Source organism: Gossypium hirsutum, chromosome A13 (assembly GCF_007990345.1).
Source record: "Gossypium hirsutum isolate 1008001.06 chromosome A13, Gossypium_hirsutum_v2.1, whole genome shotgun sequence".
NCBI lineage: Eukaryota > Viridiplantae > Streptophyta > Magnoliopsida > Malvales > Malvaceae > Gossypium > Gossypium hirsutum.
This window is the reverse complement of record NC_053436.1, coordinates 98,548,935-98,567,803: the sequence shown is the minus strand read 5'-3', so window position 1 is coordinate 98,567,803 and position 18,869 is coordinate 98,548,935. Positions and strand designations below refer to the sequence as shown.

At 32.7% G+C, this 18,869-nt stretch overlaps 1 long non-coding RNA gene across 2 annotated transcripts; it reads right to left on the bottom strand.

The window, feature by feature from the left end:
- Window positions 1-14,314: 14,314 nt before the first annotated feature.
- On the bottom strand, window positions 14,315-17,814 carry LOC107912926 (uncharacterized). 2 transcript variants are annotated; one of them, XR_005907772.1, is made up of 4 exons: window positions 16,733-17,814; window positions 15,691-15,775; window positions 14,728-15,493; window positions 14,315-14,651 (listed from the first exon to the last, which is right to left on the bottom strand). It is a non-coding gene; the product is annotated as an uncharacterized lncRNA (long non-coding RNA). The 2 variants fall into 2 exon arrangements; XR_005907771.1 differs by lacking the exon at window positions 14,315-14,651 and having other exon boundaries at window positions 14,943-15,493; window positions 16,733-17,371; window positions 17,461-17,812.
- Window positions 17,815-18,869: the final 1,055 nt, after the last annotated feature.

Sequence of the window (18,869 nt, the reverse complement as noted above, 5' to 3'; positions counted from 1 at the left end):
GAAGGGGGTCACATACTCCCCATTAACTCTTTATATCATTTTCATATAGAATAGCATGTTTTCTCATGATCTGCCAATCTAGTTTCTAATATAGCTACCCTACTAGAGGCTTCACAAACATATCTTCTCTTCCGTCACCACCTATCATACCTCATATATCACAGACCAGCGGTACTAACTTGAGCATGAATGATGGTTTTTTTACTTCATAACACAAACATATTGAACTCAGGTTGACGACATTATTTATCATTACTTACACATACGATTCATACATTACTAATAGAGATTACTTACCTTTCATAATTCATATAATAGTGTAATTTACAACATATGGAAGTAAAAAGAAACTCACCAAAAAAATCTAGTATAGTGATCTACATAGCAAGTCCTTTGCCCTTTTCGTTGGGACCCTTGTTAGTTTCTTGAGCTAAAATAAAGAAGCTCTCTTCGAATAAGCTCTCTATACTAAGGTTTTCTCATAAACTTATAAAGAAATTCAAAGAAGAAGAAGATGTAAAAGTGACTCATGATATCCACCGATATTCTTATATACCAAGTAATGGAGACAAGGCTTAGTGGAGAAATCAGAAAATCCCACTAACACCCTTGATTCCTGTGATTAAACGCACTTAGTAAGTTTTAAGCCTAATCATCTACAGTAGTCTAGTTCAGTTCTAACTAAGTTTCAACTAAAACTTGACATAGCTAATTATGTCATCAAGCACTAATAAAAACAAGTTAAAACAATCTGTGAACTTAACATGTTTGCCCACAACATCTGATTTGCATGGATACTTACTAGAAGAGTTTGCCAAAACTAGGAGTTCGCCAAATGGCGAGTCACATAGAGTACTCTACTTAGCCAAAAAAATAATTCATTTACGCAATTTTATCCTTAACTTTTCCATCTATACGCCAAACAGTAATAGAGTACTAAGTCTCTGCCAACAAGTTGTTACAAAAATACTACAAATCTGTTGAAATGATAAAGGGATTGCAAAAGGTACAAGAATGTCCTTGTACTTTTTGCTAAGAAATGTAAAGTGTAGTAAAATTAAAAAGAGAATTTCTAAAAGTCTAACTTAAAAAATATAGTGCTGAGAATCTATGAAAAGTTTCCTTTCAAAATGTGTTATAAAGTATCTTATAGAGTTTGACACAATTTGACCTACAATTGACAATTATAGCCTAACTTAATATTTGACTTAAGCTTAGTTGGACTGAGTACTGCCCTTCATAATTTTTTCTCGTCAAGTACCAATGTAGTGACACCCTCCACAGACAACTCCCTTGGGTGCTTGGAAGCTTCAATGTTGCCACATAGACCCTATGGCATTGCAACATTGTCTTTAGGCGACATGACTTCTTCAACTTTGGCAACTATGGAGGATGTTGCGACATTTCTTGCCTCGTGTTGCGACCACAAATGTTGGTGACGCGACTTTGAAGACAGTCTACTTAGAAGTGCATTTCGTTGAAGTCCAACTCTTTGAATGAAGGTGAAGGAATTGATGTCGCGACATTAAGGTGTTGGTGTCACGACCTTAGCTCCACTTTAGGCCTTTCAACTCTTGTCCACATCAACTAAGTGCTTGAAACAAACTTAATTCAAATGTTACGCTCCTAATGGCATAGACTTGCCACTTCATTCCAAAAAGAATAAAAACGCAATAAAAACTAAAAATTAAACATGAAATATAAAATTAAAATCGCAATAAAAAACATTATAAAATATTAGAGAATAAGCTCCTTAAGTGTCTAGAGAGCTTAATATGACATATATAAATATGATAGATCAATCTTACTTTAGCCTAAGAGCTGTTGAGAATTATTTTAAAGTAGTGGGTTGTTGGCCAAGTATTTTGGTAGAATATTTGTTAGTTCAAATTTTATTTTCAGATTTTATTTTCAGTTCAAGTTGTTAGCTATTTTTGGGTTAAGATAGTTTTTTTGTAAGCTTATAAATATAGGCATTTATGCTTTTTTTTAATCAATTCAGTGTTCATCAATAATAGAACAACTTTTATGCATATTGTAATTGTCTCTTTCACGTTTCCTTCTTCGACAAATTTGGTATCAGAGTAAGGTTCGATCTTTTAGGCAATTGAGTGAAAGTTAGGTTTGGGTCCATTGGGTATTTGAGAGAAACACCTTTTTTTTGGGTCTTTGAGAAACACAAGATAAGAGAGTGTGTGTTCTTGGAATGGCATCAGCTGGCTTTTCTTCCTTTCAACCACTCATACCCATTTTCAATGGTGAGAAATATGAGTGGTGGAGCATCAAGGTGAAGACATTATTCAGATCACAAGAGCTATAGGACTTGGTCAAGTACAAGTTCGTTGACATACGTGAACCTGATAAAGAAGAAGAAAAGAGATTGAAAGAAACCAAGAAAAATAATGCTAAGGCATTGTTCATTATCCAGAAAGCAGTTCATGACTCTATTTTCTTACAAATTGCTGCAGCAACCACGTCGAATGAAGCATGGTCAATTTTGCAGAAACAGTATCAAGGTGATTCAAAGGTTATAGTGGTGAAATTGCAATCACTATGACATGATTTTGAAACCTTGATGATGAAGAATGGTGAACCAATTGCTAATTTTTTGTCACGAACAAGGACAATAATCGACCAATTACACTCTCAAGGTAAACAAATTTCAGACAAGATAATTGTAGTGAAAGTTTTGCGAAGCTTTACGATAAAATTTGATCATGTTGTGGCTGCTATAAAAGAATCCAAAGATCTATCAGTTCTCTCTATTGATGAACTGATGGGGTCTCTTCAATCTCATGAGGCAAGAATCAATAGATCAATAGAAAAGTGCGAAGAGGAAGCATTTCAAGTGAAGCAGACATTCACAAATCAAGGCGACAATGACCGTTCAACAAACAATGACCGAGGAAGAGGAGGATTTCGTGGTGGTCGTGGCCATGGTTATGGTAGAGGCAGATGCAGAAGAAAAAAAGATAAACAGAGGCAATACAGTGAGCAAGGTAACATAAAATATGCATAAAATGTTATCATTGCAACAGATATGGGAATATAAAAGCTGATTGTTGGTATAAGGATCAAAAAATTAACTTTGCAGTAGAAATTGATGAGGAAAACAAGCTTTTTATGGCTGTTCGAATCATATGACAGGCACCAAATCCTTGTTCAAGGTGTTTGATGAGTCACAAAAGATAAAGTTACAGCTTGGAAACAAAATGGAGATGCAAGTTGAAGGAAAATGTATGGTGAAATTTTTTACTAGCTATAGAGAAGGAAAAATTTTGGAAAATGTTCAATTTGTTCCTGATTTAGGATACTGTAACACCCCACACTCGTACCCTACACCGGGACAGAATATGAGGCATTACCTACTTGAACACATACATTCCTACGTTTCTGAATCATCAAGATCTAGTCAAATTTAAAACTTTGTCTAAACTTCTTCAATATGACCTACGAGACTCCAAACATTCATTTAAAAACCAATTAGAACCAATTCGGGTCTTTCAACGAACTCTGGAAAATAACACTAGACACAAGGCCATATGCCCGTGTGGAAGGGCAACACGCCGGTGTGACCAATTCGACATGGTCGTACTGTTAGCCCATATGGCTCACATAGCCTAAGCATACAGGGACACGCCCGTGTCCTTTACCCATGTGGAATTAATTTCAATTTTGAACCTACAGAGGTTTTCACATGGCCTGGCACACGTCCGTGTCCCTGGCCCGTGTCCCTCACACAGCCATGACACGCCCATATCCTAGCCTGTGTGCAAAAACCTAGACATTTTTGTTTCTGTCGTCAGCAATTCTTAAGGGTCACACGGCCAAGGCAAACGCCCGTGCGCTAGGCCATGCCCTTCACACGACTGAGACACATTGTCATGTCTCTGCCCATGTGTTTACTATCATGCATACTGACTTGCAATTTTTACGTGTAGGGGACACACAGCCGGATCACACGCCCATGTAGCGGGCAGTGCGTCACACACGGCCTAGACACATACCCGTGTAGGCAAAATGAGGCTATTTACCAAGCCTCTTTGTCACCCTTACATACATAACCTGCATAAAATCACTCTATGCAAATACAAGGATATATCACATAGCCAAGATAGCCACAATAGACAACATTTCATTTGTGTAATTTACTCATCCATGAAAATATCATCTTCAATTTATAAATACCAAAATGAGTATTGACCATTATCCATGGCCCTATACAAAATAAAGGGATTTATCCTAAGCCAACACATTTGGCTAATTTCACAATGACACAAAATATTAAAGTTTAAGCCATATACATGCCATACACAAAAACAAGAATTCTAACTATACTGAGTGTTCAGGATGATAGTGTGATCGTAACCTTCGACATCCGATGATTCTCGAGCTATGTGGACAACACTATAAGAAAATGGAAAAGAGAGGGAGTAAGCATAAAGCTTAGTAAGAAGCATGCAAATACATAGCAACAACTATACCATTCATCAACATGCTATTAATGTAAAATAGCTATAAGCACAACTTACTCATCACATCCCACTACACATCATATAATATATTTTGAACTCACGTCTCATACATATCGAATAAGTACCTGTACTACTCACAACACGGTTATACTTTTCTCTAAATTTTAAACCATAACTCTCACCGTTGAACCATTCAGAACATTAATGGATATTCAGTAAACCTCAACATAAGATAAGATGTCGATGCCATGTCCAGAACATGGTCTTACACTAGCTTAACTCATAGCCGATGCATGTCTTAGACATGTCTTACACTGGCTTACATCTCGAGGCCGATGCATGTCCCAGACATGTCTTACACTAGCTCTCGTCTCACTACCGATGCCATGTCCTGGACATGGTCCTACACTGGCTCTCGTAATGTGGCCAATACATGTCCGAGACATGTCTTACACTAGCTCACAATAGTCCATAGATCATGGCATGAATATCCGATTTATTTCATATGGTTCAAACGAAAATTCTGCTATCTTAATTAGCATAATGCCTTTTCATTTCCACAATAAGTAATTCATGCTAAATTAACTCATCGCATATAATGATAATGTAGTTGTAATATTTGCATACAACTTACCTCGGTTACAAAATATGGTGTCTAGACAGTTTAATCAATTTGCTTAGCTTTCCCCGGTCTAAGTTCGAATTTGGTATTCATTGATCTATAATAACAAAAATTCACAATTTTAGTCACCTTATCGATCTAGGCACCCAATAATTTATACTTGAAAAAATAAACATGTTGCCCCTAGGTCTGAAAATTAATTTTTATTGAATTTCCTCTTATCAAAAGCCTATCCGAACCATTTTTACTCTCATAGTAATCTAAAATTTCCACTATCTCGCACATTTATCATCAAACTTTCAACTTATGAAAAATAGTCCCTACTAGGGTTTTCATGAGAAATCCCTTCACAAAAGTTGTTTATTACACATCTATTACTCATATTCTCCCATAAAATTTTAGAAAACTACACATATGATTTCATGGAAAAACCCTAAACTCTTAACCATTTTGCAAAATAGTCCCCTTAATAGAAAGCTTATGCTTCAATAGGTCCAAAATGTAAAAATCATCAACAAAAAGTATGTAAATCCCTTACTTGAAAGAAGAATAAGTTGCTGAAAGTTTTGAAGCTTAAAACCCCTAACAATGGCTGAAAAATCGGTGGGAAAAGGAAGAATGAAAGAAAGAAAAGATGATAGCTAGGTTTAGGCATTATTTTATTACACATTATGTCTTCCCTTTACCTAATGTTGACTTTTCAACATTTTTTTATCTCCTAAGGTCGGAAAAGCTAAGATATAAGGGTTTTTTTGCCCTTTAAAGACCCTCAAATTGAGGTTCATAACAATTTAACACCCATAGCTATTAATTTAAGACTTTTTCACTTTATGCGATTTAGTCTTTTTTTCGCAATTGGGCTCATAAACGTCAAAATTAACTTACCAAATTTTTCATACACTACTAATAACATGCTATGACTCCAAAATAATAATAAAATAATTTTTTTGAATTTGAATTTGTGGTCTCGAGACCACTATTCCAACTAGCCCCAAAATCGGGCTATTACAGATACAATTTATTGAGTGTTGAACAACTAATGGCTAGTGGATATTCTATCATATTTGATGATGATGATGATGCATGTATCATTAAAAACAAAAATTCGAGCAAACAAGTCCATGTCCACATGACTCCAAACAAGATGTTTTTGTTAGATGTTTCAAACATGGAGAACTTTGTTCTTGCTGCAAGTGCAAAGGATGACTCAAAGCTATGGCATTTGAGTTATAGACATCTCAATATTAAAGGCCTGAAATTGCTAAGTGATAAAGCTATGGTTCTTGGACTACCAAAAATTGGCTCTCTTGATTTATGTGAGGGGTGCATTTATGGAAAGCAAACTAGGAAGCCATTTCCTATTGAAAAAGCATGGAGAGCTGCTGAATGTTTAGAATTAATTCATGCTGATCTATGTGGTCCTATGCAAACCGAGTCCTTGGGTAGGAGCTGTTACTTCTTATTTTTCACTGATGATTATAGTCGCATAAGTTGGGTGTATTTTCTGGAAAACAAGTCAGAAACTTATGAAAAGTTTCAAAAATTCAAGGCAATGGTGGAGAACCAAAGCGACTGCCATATCAAAGTTCTTCATATAGATCGAGGATGAGAGTTTGTGTCTAAAGAGTTCAATTTGTTTTGTGAAGATAATGGTATCTGTAGAGAGTTAACAATTCCTTACACTCCAGAGTAGAACGGTGTCACTGAGCGGAAGAACCGAACTGTTGTGGAGATGGTAAGAAGCATGTTACAAGCAAAGGGACTCTTAAATCAGTTTTGTGCAGAAGTTATGGAAACATTAGTCTATCTACTGAATCTCTCGCCAACAAGGGTTGTCATGAACAAAATTCTATATGAAGCTTGGTGTGGTAGGAAACCCAATGTAAGACATTTAAGAATTTTTTGGGTATGTTGGTTATGCTTTGGTAAATTCTCATGCTTGTAAAAAAATTGATGAAAAATCTAAAAATTGTTTTTTTGTTGGTTATTGTACTCAATCCAAAGCATATAGATTGTATAACCCTCATAGTGGAAAATTTTCAAGTAGAAAAGATGTAGTGTTTGATGAAAATGAAAGTTAGGATATGAATGTAGAGCAGGTACAACAGGAGATTTCTTTTCCCATTGAAGATTCTCCAAATAAAAAATAAGAGTAGGCACCAGCAACATCTACAGCACTTGAAGAGTCTTTTGAAGAACCAATTCCACTAAGGCGGTCAACAAGGGTCAGAAAGTCGAATCCGAAATATACTGATGACACTTATGCATCCTGTCAATTTGCTCTAGTTGTTTCAGATCCTCTGTATTATAAAGAAGATGCTGATAAGGAAGAATGGAAAAATGCGATGATGGAGGAGATGAAATCCTTAAAAAAAGAATAGAACTTGAGAGATGGTCGACTTGCCGGAAGATAAAAATGCGATTGGTTTGACATGGGTGTTCAAGACAAAATTTGGTGCAAATGGAAGCCTCTAAAAGCACAAAGCTCGTCTTGTGGCAAAAGGTTATGCATAGTAATATGGTGTTGATTTCAAAGAAACCTTCTCTCTGATAGCTCTGTTCGAAACGGTGAGGCTTATTCTAGCATTGGCTGCACAATTTCAATGGCCTATTTATCAATTTGATGTCAAATCAGCATTCTTTAATATATATCTACAAGAAGAGGTTTATGTAGCACAACCAGAAGGTTTCATAGAGAAGGGCAACGAAATAAAGGTGTACAAGTTGAAAAAGGCATTGTATGGATTGAAGTAGGCCCCTCGAGCATGGTACAGCAAGATCAATGGGTATCTTTAAAAGAAAGGGTACATGAGAAGTGAGAATGAGCCCACCTTGTATGTGAAAAAGGAAGGTAAAAATGATTTCATCATTGTTTATCTTTACGTTGATGATATCATTTATACTAGTTCCTCTAACTTTTTTATTGATGAGTTTAAGTTTCAAATGATGAATGAATTCGAGATGTCGGATATGGGTTTATTGCATTATTTCCTTGGTCTAAAAGTTCATCAAGCTAAAGATGGAGTTTTTATCTCACAAAGAAAATATGCCAAAGATCTTCTCAGTAATTTTGGCATGATTAATTGCAGGCCTGCAACTACACCCATGAATATCAATGAGAAATTGTAGCTAGAAGATGGAGAAGAAATGGCAGATGTAAGGAGGTTCAGAAGCTTAGTTGGAGGTTTAATTTATTTAACTCACACTAGGCCCGATAATGCATTTCCTATTGGTGTTATTTCTAGGTTTATGTAGCAACCTTCAAAGGTTCATTATAGAGTAGCAAAACGGGTCTTATGGTACATTGTTGGAACTTTGGAGTATGGCATTTGGTACTCAAAAACTTCAAATTTCAAATTGTGTGGGTTCATAGACAGTGATTGGGTAAGTTCTTTAGATGATCGAAGAAGTGTATCAGCAAATGTTCACTCTAGGTTTAGGGGTGATCACTTGGAGTTCTTAGAAGCAAGCTACAATAGCATTGTCAACCTCAGAGGCTGAGTATTGTAGCACCCAAGAGCAGCTAGCAGATGTGTTAACAAAGGCTTTATCAAAGGAGAAGTTCAGCTATTTTAGAAGTCAACTTGGTGTATGCAACTTTGAATTAAGGGAGAGTGTTGAGAATTAATTCAAAGTAGTGGGTTGTTGGCCAAGTATCTTGGTAGAATATTTGTTAATTCAGATTTTATTTTTAGATTTTGTTTTCAGTTTAAGTTGTTAGCTATTTTTGGGTTAAGGTAGTTTTTTTGTAAGCCTATAAATATAGGCATTTATGCTTTGTTTTTAATCAATTTAGTGTTCATCAATAATAGAACAACTTTGATACATATTGAAATTGTCTATTTCACATTTCCTTCTTCAACAGGAGCTTAATATCTTGAACTTAGAAATTGAAGTGGATACTACCACTATGATATATTTTATGAAAAGTAGCTCTAATAGTAATATTTTCCTCTCTCCTTTGATTACTAATTGCAGGATGCTCTTCCACTCTATGAGTTCTAGCTCATTAATGCACGTCTTTCATAAAGGGAACAAATATGCGGACGCACTTACTCATTTGGGGAGTAATTTCCAGCCTTCCTTTCCCTCAAATAGTCTTACTGTTAATGATTTTTTTTTGTTTATGTATTAACCTATCTGATTGTTTAGTTGGTCTATTTTTAAATGATGCTCAAGGATATCTATGTATCAAACTCTATTTTAGTTTAATTTAACTATAGTCCCCTTTCTCGACAAAAAAAAAGAAATTGCTTCGAATAAATCTAAAAAAAAAACCAAGATAAATTTTACCCAAATTTATTTTATTAAATAATATAATTCAAGATATTACATACACATATTTTGAAAAATTAATAAAATGTCCTTTTGCACATTTTAGTACCTTCATTAATTGTATATCTATACTATTATTTAAGCTACTGACTGAGTTAGTATCACGAATCAACCGAGCACCAACTCAATTAGGAAAATTATGAAAATATATTTTTGTAATTAATATAAGTTATATTATTCAAGGTTATTTGTCTTTTCATTTTAACAAAAAACCAATAAAAATACGCAAATAGTAGGATTTAAATCTACACCAATTAGATTAATAAAACCTTAATTTTACCACTCAACCAAAGTTTCATTTTAATATATTTTATACATTTTTATATTAATATGTACAAATTATTATCTCCATCAATTGTATCTCTATACTTACTATTATTTAAGCTCCTGATTTAGTTGGTGTCACAAGTCAATCGAGAACCAACTCAGTTAGGAAAATTACAAAAATATCCTTCCATAATTAAAATAAGTTACATTATTCAAGGGTATTTTAGTCTTTTTATTTAAAAACCAATAAAGATATATATAGTGAGATTTGAACCTACACAAATTAGATTAATAAAACCTCAATTTTACCACTCAAGCAAAACTTCATTTTGATATTTTTATACATTTTTATTTTAATATGCACAATTTATTATCTTTATCAATTGTATATATTAAAAATTTTGTTAATTGAGTTGGTGTCACAAGTCAACTCAACACTAACTCATAATTGATGACAAAATCATGATAAATAAGTGTAGTGCATTTAGTATTATTTATCTGATGTATTTATGTGTTTAAATTTTGTTTTACTCATAATTTAATCTATTTTTTATTTTAATATTATAGATATTTTATGTGTTATTATAATTAATTAGTTTCAAACTATATGTTGCGTTGTTTATTATGTGTTATTTTAAACACAAATATGTGTTCTAAGTTTGTGGTTTTCACGTGCATATGTCACGGGCTTTGGATCAAAACTTGTGACAAATATATATAAAACATCTCATGGAGGTCAATTAATTAAATGTAGCTCATTTAACCCACTTGAACTAGCATGATTCGTGGAACACATGGAGATACTCATCTACTTGAAGCCTTGGTTGCCTAGTGGGACACTTAGTAAAACTAGAGTTACCATGGTAAATATTATAAATTCGAAGGGATAAGATTGTATAAAGTTTAAATCCTTTAGGACTTTTATCTTGTAGGTAGGTTTTAATCTTGACCATCGATGTAATTTAAATTGTACTATTGGATTTAGGGAAGCTCGTCTATAAACAGAGGTCTTCCCCTCATTTGTAATCATCTAATTTAGAGTTATTAAATATACTTTAAGAGCATTTACTCAAAAACTTGGTGTACTTAGCTTTCTTATGGCTTTTCTGTTCTCTCGTTACTTCTTTATCTTTAAGTTGCTTCTGCTTTATTTTTATGTCTTAGAGAATTTTCCTTGAGAATTCTCATCTTTTAAGAGTTAGGTTGACTTAGGTGTATTTGAAACAAATGAATCGCCTAAGGCCACGCAATTTGCCAGACAAAAGTTCTAGCCCACGACATATACGTGTGTGATGAGATTTCTAGTATATATTAATAATGTTGTTGATTGAGTTGGTGTAATAAATTAACTCAACACCAACTTAGGATTGATGACACCACCATGATAAACAATTGTGTTTATTTAATATTCTTAATATGATGTATTATATGAAGTTAGTACCGCTGAGGAATAGGTGTACCTTTTTACTGATGGGGCTGTGCAATTAGATTCTGGACTTGCTGCAGCTGAGGGAGTTGTTCATGATAAGGAAAGGCAGTGGATCATGGGCTTTCACCGGTTCATTAGAAAATGCTCAGTTTTCAATGCAGAATTGTGGGGTATTCTTGAGGGCCTCAAACTGATCCGACGTTTGGGTTTAGATCATGTCATCATACACTCTGATAGTCTGGAGGTTGTTAAAAGCATCATTGGAAGCGTTTCAACTGGCTCCAACTCTGCATTAGTTATGCGTATCCATAACCTTACGTCTCAGGAGAATCATTGGTTTATACAGTACATTCTGAGGGAGCAAAATCAGGTCGCAGACTGTTTAGCTAAACAAGCTTTGCACGAAAAAGGAGATCCGCAAGCGTTCGATGATCCACCTGAGATACCTTGTGCTCTTCTTGATAGGAACAAATTTTCAGATTATTCTTATGTTTAAGTAATTTACTTGTAGTTTTGTTTGTTTCACCAAAAAAAAAAGATGTATTATATATTTAAATTTTAATTCACTCATAATTTAATCTAATTTTTATCATAATTTCGTATACATTTCATGTGTTATTATTAATTAGTTTCAAAGGTACAATTTATTATTTATTGTATTTTATTTTTAAACACACTTTTAAATTCTAAAAATATGATTTTCATATATATATATATATATTATGTATACGTATGTGATAAAATTTTTAATATTAAAAATTAATAAATTTTTTTACTAAACCGAATATATTATTAAAAGAATATCAAGTGTTATAACGTTATGAACTAATACCATTGGTGAATCGAGATAAGCCAACAATCTATCACATCCACTAAAAATAAAATACGGTCGAATCCGAAATTTAATTTACTTAGTTTTTGTTATTATTATTAAAATGGAATCTGATGTTATGCTTTTACATTTTTATTATTTGTGAAGCTAATATAATATCCCTTTCTTCAAAATATTCTTTTATCTAATAACTAAATCTTTGAAAATTGATGCGAAGTGCTACTCAATGTTCAATCTTCTTCTTATCTTCCATTTTGCAGCTGTTGCCAGAATTTCATATGTTCCGCGTTCAAAACAATATCTCAACTTTATTTTTTTCTCCTTTATATGTTTTGTTTTATAGAGTTAATTCTTTTTTGAAATGATAGAAAATTAAAGGGTAAAAAATATATTTTTTTCTTTATTTTCCTTCCATTCATTGTTTAATAGAGTTGAAAAAGAAAAGAAAAAAAATAAAATAAAGTAGAAACATATAATTTGTGCTAATGTACTTTTCTCTCATTTTCTCTCTTCATTTCAATTTTTTTTGTATTATGATGGAAAATTATATCCCTCCTTTTTAACTCAGTATACTCAAAATTTATTTTATTTTAACTCTTTTACTTCTTCCTATTTTCTACCCAACCAATTATATTATTAGTGTCAGAAGTCACTAATTCAATTGGAAAAAAATCAATAATTCCATTTTTTTAATAAATAATTCCGTTTTTAATTTTAAGGCATACGAAATTCAAATAATTTTTTTAAAAATTTTAAGGATAAAATTATAAATATATGTATTTTTAAAAGAAAATTTTTCACTCATTTAACAGGCATGGCATGATGTGATACATATTAACTTTTTTAGTATATAAAAAACAATGATTATTACCTTATCTATAATTAATGTAATAAATATTAACTTTTTTTAGTATATAAAAAAATGATTATTATCTTATCTATAATCAATGGAGTAAAAGAATTTGACCGAGCCTAAATAATTCCTTATTTATAAGGTCGTAAAATAATAAAATGAAATAAAAATTGACACCACAAGCATCCTAGATATGATTGTAGAATTTTTTTTTATTTCTCAAAACATAATAATTATCCTAAAAATAATCAATATAGGTAGGGGTAGAGTCAGAAAATTTCGTAAGGAGTCAAAATTAAATTATAATTTTTACGATAGTAAAAATGCAATTTCATTATCTGAATAGTTTATATTTTTATAATTTTTAAAGAATTAAATTAAATTTTTATCATTTTTAGGAGGTAAAGTGTAATTTTAACTATAGTAATATAAAATTTTAAAAATTTTAAAGGACCTAAATTTTTTCATTTAAGGGGTCAAACTCCTACCAAACCCTTTAGATAGGCCATGAATATAGGTTAATGTGAATTTGAAAGTTTTACACAATTTCTCTAATCCCAAATTTAGATGAAACAAATTAGTTGTAAAAGGAGAAAAAACAACATGAATGATTTGAAAAGATTAATCTAAATTAATTTAACTTTTTAACTCAATAAGTAATTTTAAATTTTAATAATATTGTTAATACCTTATATTTTTGGACTCTAACCCAGATAGTTTGACACGGGTTCAAGTCAAAACAAACATAAACATCTCATTAAGTAAATTTAACCCTTCAAGGGTAAACAATCCATGTGTGTAACACCCCTTCCCTGTCCTAGCAAATGGTACGAGAACGAGGTGCTAGTGAAACGTTTCCAAACTTTGACTAAAAAAATTTTCTTTTACAAAAAATCCATTTCAAATTAAATTAATGTTCTTTAAACTAAATTAACTAAGTTTAGAACGATTTAATATGATTAGAAATTATTTTTGAGTCATTAAGTATCTAATAGGGACAAATCCAAATCATATAACAAATGTTCGAAGCTTGTCGACTTAATTCAAGGTCATACGGGTTGATAGAAATAAGGGTTTTTGTAATACCCCTAACCCGTATCTATCGCCGGAGTAGGGTTACAGAGTATTACCAAAGTTTACAGATCATTACAGAAAAAATTTATATAATTTTCTATTCATATCTGAAATCAATCAAATTTATATCATTTATAATTTAATTTTCAAAAATTAGGTGCAGAATTCACACAGCCAAGACACACACCTGTGTCTATGCCTGTGTGACCAATTCTGAGCATTTTGTTTCTCAAATTTTAAGATGCAGGAGATACACAGCCAAAAAACACGCCCATGTTCATGGCCGTGTGTCTCACACAGTTGAAATATACGCTCGTGTATCTACCCGTGTGGATGAAAATAGACCATTTTCATGGCCACTTTTCTCACTCAAATTGTCATCCACCTACATGAACATATAAGCATATACACCAACCAATTCAAGACATTAAAACCAAGCCAACATTAACATTATACATTAAATGTCATAACATGTATTCAAACTTACCTTTTGGAAGACATATATGTTTACCATCATTCAATCTAACCATACCAAGCACACATATATTAACCATATTATAACCTCAAGTATATATATTCACTAAATATAACATCACTAGCCATTCCAATGGCTAGATTACAAACAACCATTTACATGCCAACATTGGCCAAGTTAGCCTATCCATGCCATTATCCCAAAATAAGTTTGCTATTTATAACAAAACGAGCTGAATGATAGTGTGATGATGCTCTGACTGATTCTAACCTTTACAAGTTTATGAGCACTATAAAACAGAGAAAAGAAAATCGAGTAAGCATTTCAAATACTTAGTAAGTTCGTATAACAAGAATTTAACTTACCAATCATGTACATTCAAAATAAGTAAACAAACATGCATCCAATTCATTATGGTCATTTGCCTAAACACATGATATCAAGAAACTTGTTAGTCATGTATATCATGTAAATATCAAAAATCAAGGATGAGCTCATCATGTAACAACTTTCATAAACATGTGCTTTTCATATCATATTTCCATACAACATGTGCATTTTCATAATCAATCATCTTAAGTTCAATGTAACCATGTCAGTACCCTTCTCATTGAATTTATTTAAAATATCGATGGATACACATGTAGTACACTCAAAGTGTATAAAACTGTAAACCGTCAACTCATATTCAAGGGTATCTGATTAGGGCACATAAGCAGGAAGCACTCTCTCAAGCCATTTAACAGGATTCTCATGTGAGCCATGTAACAGGAAGCTTATCCGGGCTATAACAGGAAATTCATATGAGTTTAAAATAGGAAGCTCAATGAGCTTAACAGGTAACTCCGAAGAGTTATTATCAAGGAGCTTCGGATAGCCATATAATAGGAAGTTCAAGCGAGACATATTAGGAAGATAAAAAAGAGCCCATATCAGGACACTCATAAAGAGCCACATTTGTGTCCTCAATATATGCAGGACCACAATCAGTCGTACAACGGGACGCTCACAAAGAGTTGCGGTAGTCCGCAACACATGCAGGATCACTACCGATCAAGATGCTCGCAGGAACCATAAAACGGGAAGCTCAAGAGGGCTTATAACAGAATGCTCTTTTGAGGTAAGGTGTGTCTGCAACATATCAAGACCACATCCAATCAGGAAATCCAGTATCCATCGAATTCCATCTATTGAAATGGGACTTATTATTTATCGAACAATATCAGGCATGTAATTAATTTCATACATTAAACATTTATACAATTCACACATTTTCAACATTCAATTCCAAACATATTAATATACATAATCTAGTTACACAAACTTACCTTGATAAACGTTCGTATACAAGATCTACCAATCCGATACTTTTTTCTTTTCCTCGATCTAACTTCGTATTTGAGTTATCCAGATCTATATAAATGAATTTAACATTAATTTGATAAAATTCACATTCAATTTCATTCAATTCACATATTAGGAAAAATTACTATTTTACCCCTATACTTTTGATTAATTCCAATTTCGTCCCTAGGTTCGGAAAATAAAGTTCATGCAATTTAATCCTTATTCCAAGCCTAATCAATTTGTACATATAACATTTACAGCCCATTTATTTCACAAAAATAAAAAATTTTCTATGAATTTACGTCTTTAAAATTTAGTCCCTAAATCACAATTTCATCAAAATTTCCTTTACAAAAGTTGTTTATTTATCAATAATCTTTCATTTTCTACCACAAATTAAAGAATTTCAACATATTCATTCATGGAAAAATTTTTATACTTTGATAACTTTACAAATTAATCCCCAAAATAGATAGATTAGGTTGTTAAGATGTCGAAAATATAAAAATTACTGAAAACGGGCATGATTACTTACCCAATTAGGCTTGCTTGATTTACTTTCTCTTTCATAGGGTTTCCATAGAATTTGGGGAAAAAGATGATATAAAATGATGATATTAGATATTTATTTTATTTATCATCTTTTATTTATTTTAATTTCCAATTTAGTCTTTTTCTTTTTCTAATTTTCTATGGATGAATCATAAAAAATATCTACTAATTTCTCTTAATAGTCTAATTGCCATATAAGGACCTCAATTTTTGAATCCCATGGCTATTTGATCCTTCTAGCTACTAGAATTCAACTTTTGCATTTCATGCAATTTGGTCCTTTCTATAATTAAATACAAAATTGGTAAAATTTTCTTATCGAAATTTTCATACGTCTTCCCTATTATAATGCAAACCATGCAATAATATTAAAATAAATTTTCTTTCTAACTTGGATTTGCGGTCCCGAAACCACTGTTTCGATTTCATTAAAAACGAACTGTTACAATTTTACTAAAGCTTAAAACTTACGAACTCGAAAATTGGTAAATAATGCAATCTTCCCGGTGTGTCAGTTGGAGGAGGAAACAATGAGCCATTTGTTTCGGGATTGCCCCTTGTCATAGCAGGTCTTGCGAATGATGGGTGTGGTAGATACAATATGCAATACAGAACCCAATTGGAAAAAATGGTTAGAACAAATAGTTGAAAGTCAAGATGCAGAAATGAATACGTTTAGATCAATCGCCTACTGGGCTATCTGGTTTAATCGTAACAAGATCTATCACGAAGGTTTCAGAGAATCAGTTCATGGAATAATAGCTTTTATTAAGGCTTATCATGCAGAAATTAATTCTATGGGATAGGCTTCCAGACATGCAAATGAAGTGGAGAAAGATACATGGACACCCCCAAAAGATGATACTATTAGAATTAATTTTGATGCGTCCTTTAATCAACACATAGGGAGATCAGTATCAGGAATTTTAGCGCAAAATAAAGATGGGTTAATTATGGCTGCATGTACCTTCCCATGGGAGAATGTTCCAGACCCAGTTATGGCGGAGGCAAGAGCGTGTCTATAAGCAGTTACTATGGCAGAGGAAATGGACTTCCAAGACGTTGTGGTGGAAGGAGACGCATTGACTCTCATACGCAAACTTAAATCCTCTGATTATGAGTTGTCGAAATAAGTAGTTTAATTCGATAAATAAAAGGGAGAGCATGTAGATTCAAAAGTCTGAGCTTCGAATATATACCCAGGGAGGCTAACCACGTGGCTCATAGAATGGCACGAGCAGGAAGACAGTACGAAAGTCCCCAATACTGGATTGAGGAGGCACCGATTGCGGTGGTTGAACTGATAGATTGCGAAAGAAGACGAGATGTTAACGATCGGTGAATGGTAAAACAGAGTCCGGACGGGTTGGCAAGGGATTGGTCCGAAGAGCTCGAGTTGTTAACAGAGACGGAAATTCATAGATTGATTTTAGAAGAAGATCGGTCTCTCATTTGGCTGATAAAAGAGGGATTTTTCAAGCAAAAGTGAGAAAGGGACTCAAGCCTGCATTTTTTTTTAATTTTCTGTCGGTTCATTTCGTACTGTTGATTTAATGGTTTTTTCTTTCTTTTGTCTAGTCTTTAAATGTACCGTTTAGGTAATCAATGTTTTGTTTACAGCTGTTAATTTCTGGTTACTAGGCCTATAACCGTTGAATTTTCTCATAGCAATAAAGTATCAGCTATTTGCTATTTTCAAAAAAAAATATTTTTATAAAATTACTAATCAAAGTTTTGGATAATTAAAAGATTTTAAAGACAATTTAAAATCATTTTAAAGTTGCGCGAGGGGTGTTCAGAAGTGTCCAAGACCCAAAATGGACCTTGAAAAGTCAAAATAACACAAAACAAAGCAGTGGCTTAGACTAAGGGCACTTGCTGCGGCACAAGTCCTTAGTTGTGTTGATACATGTCTCTATTACTATAGATGAATGCATTTTCTTTGACTTTTTACAATATTATAAGGGCCAAGTATTGATAATAAATCCCCTAGAGCTTAAAATTGGTTCAAAAGCACTCTCAAATATGTCATGCTATAAGAGACAAAAACAAAGTATTAATTCATACTCTTCAACTTTGCAAATGTGATGGACCCTTCTGAAATGGTTGCGGCTTCATGTTATTGTTAGTAAAGTCTATGCGTAAGAAACAACAACACGTTAAGAATAAATACTTAGTAAGTAATCAATAAGTCAACTTACCTTGAGGGCCTATAAGGGTTAATTCACAATATAATGAAATTAAAACGGGTACAGGTCTAACTCTCATTTTTATACCTTTCATGAATTCAAACACCTTTTTTAATTTAGATTAATTTATAACTCATTCTTCATCCCTTAATGTCATTTAATCTTATGATTCAACATTAACTCATACTATAGGAGTATTCAATTGAATTAATTTTAACTTTTAGAATCTTTTTTATATTTCATATTTCATTCAACACTCTCATATAGTATGCTTCCATTTTCTTTTCTTATGACTTGTAGCCTTTAGAATTCATTTCATGATTCATGTTTGCTTCAGTATTCACATATCTATATTTTTATTCTCTTATAATGTGTAGCCCTTAATAAACACTAGTAGAAGGATACTTGGATACAAGGGA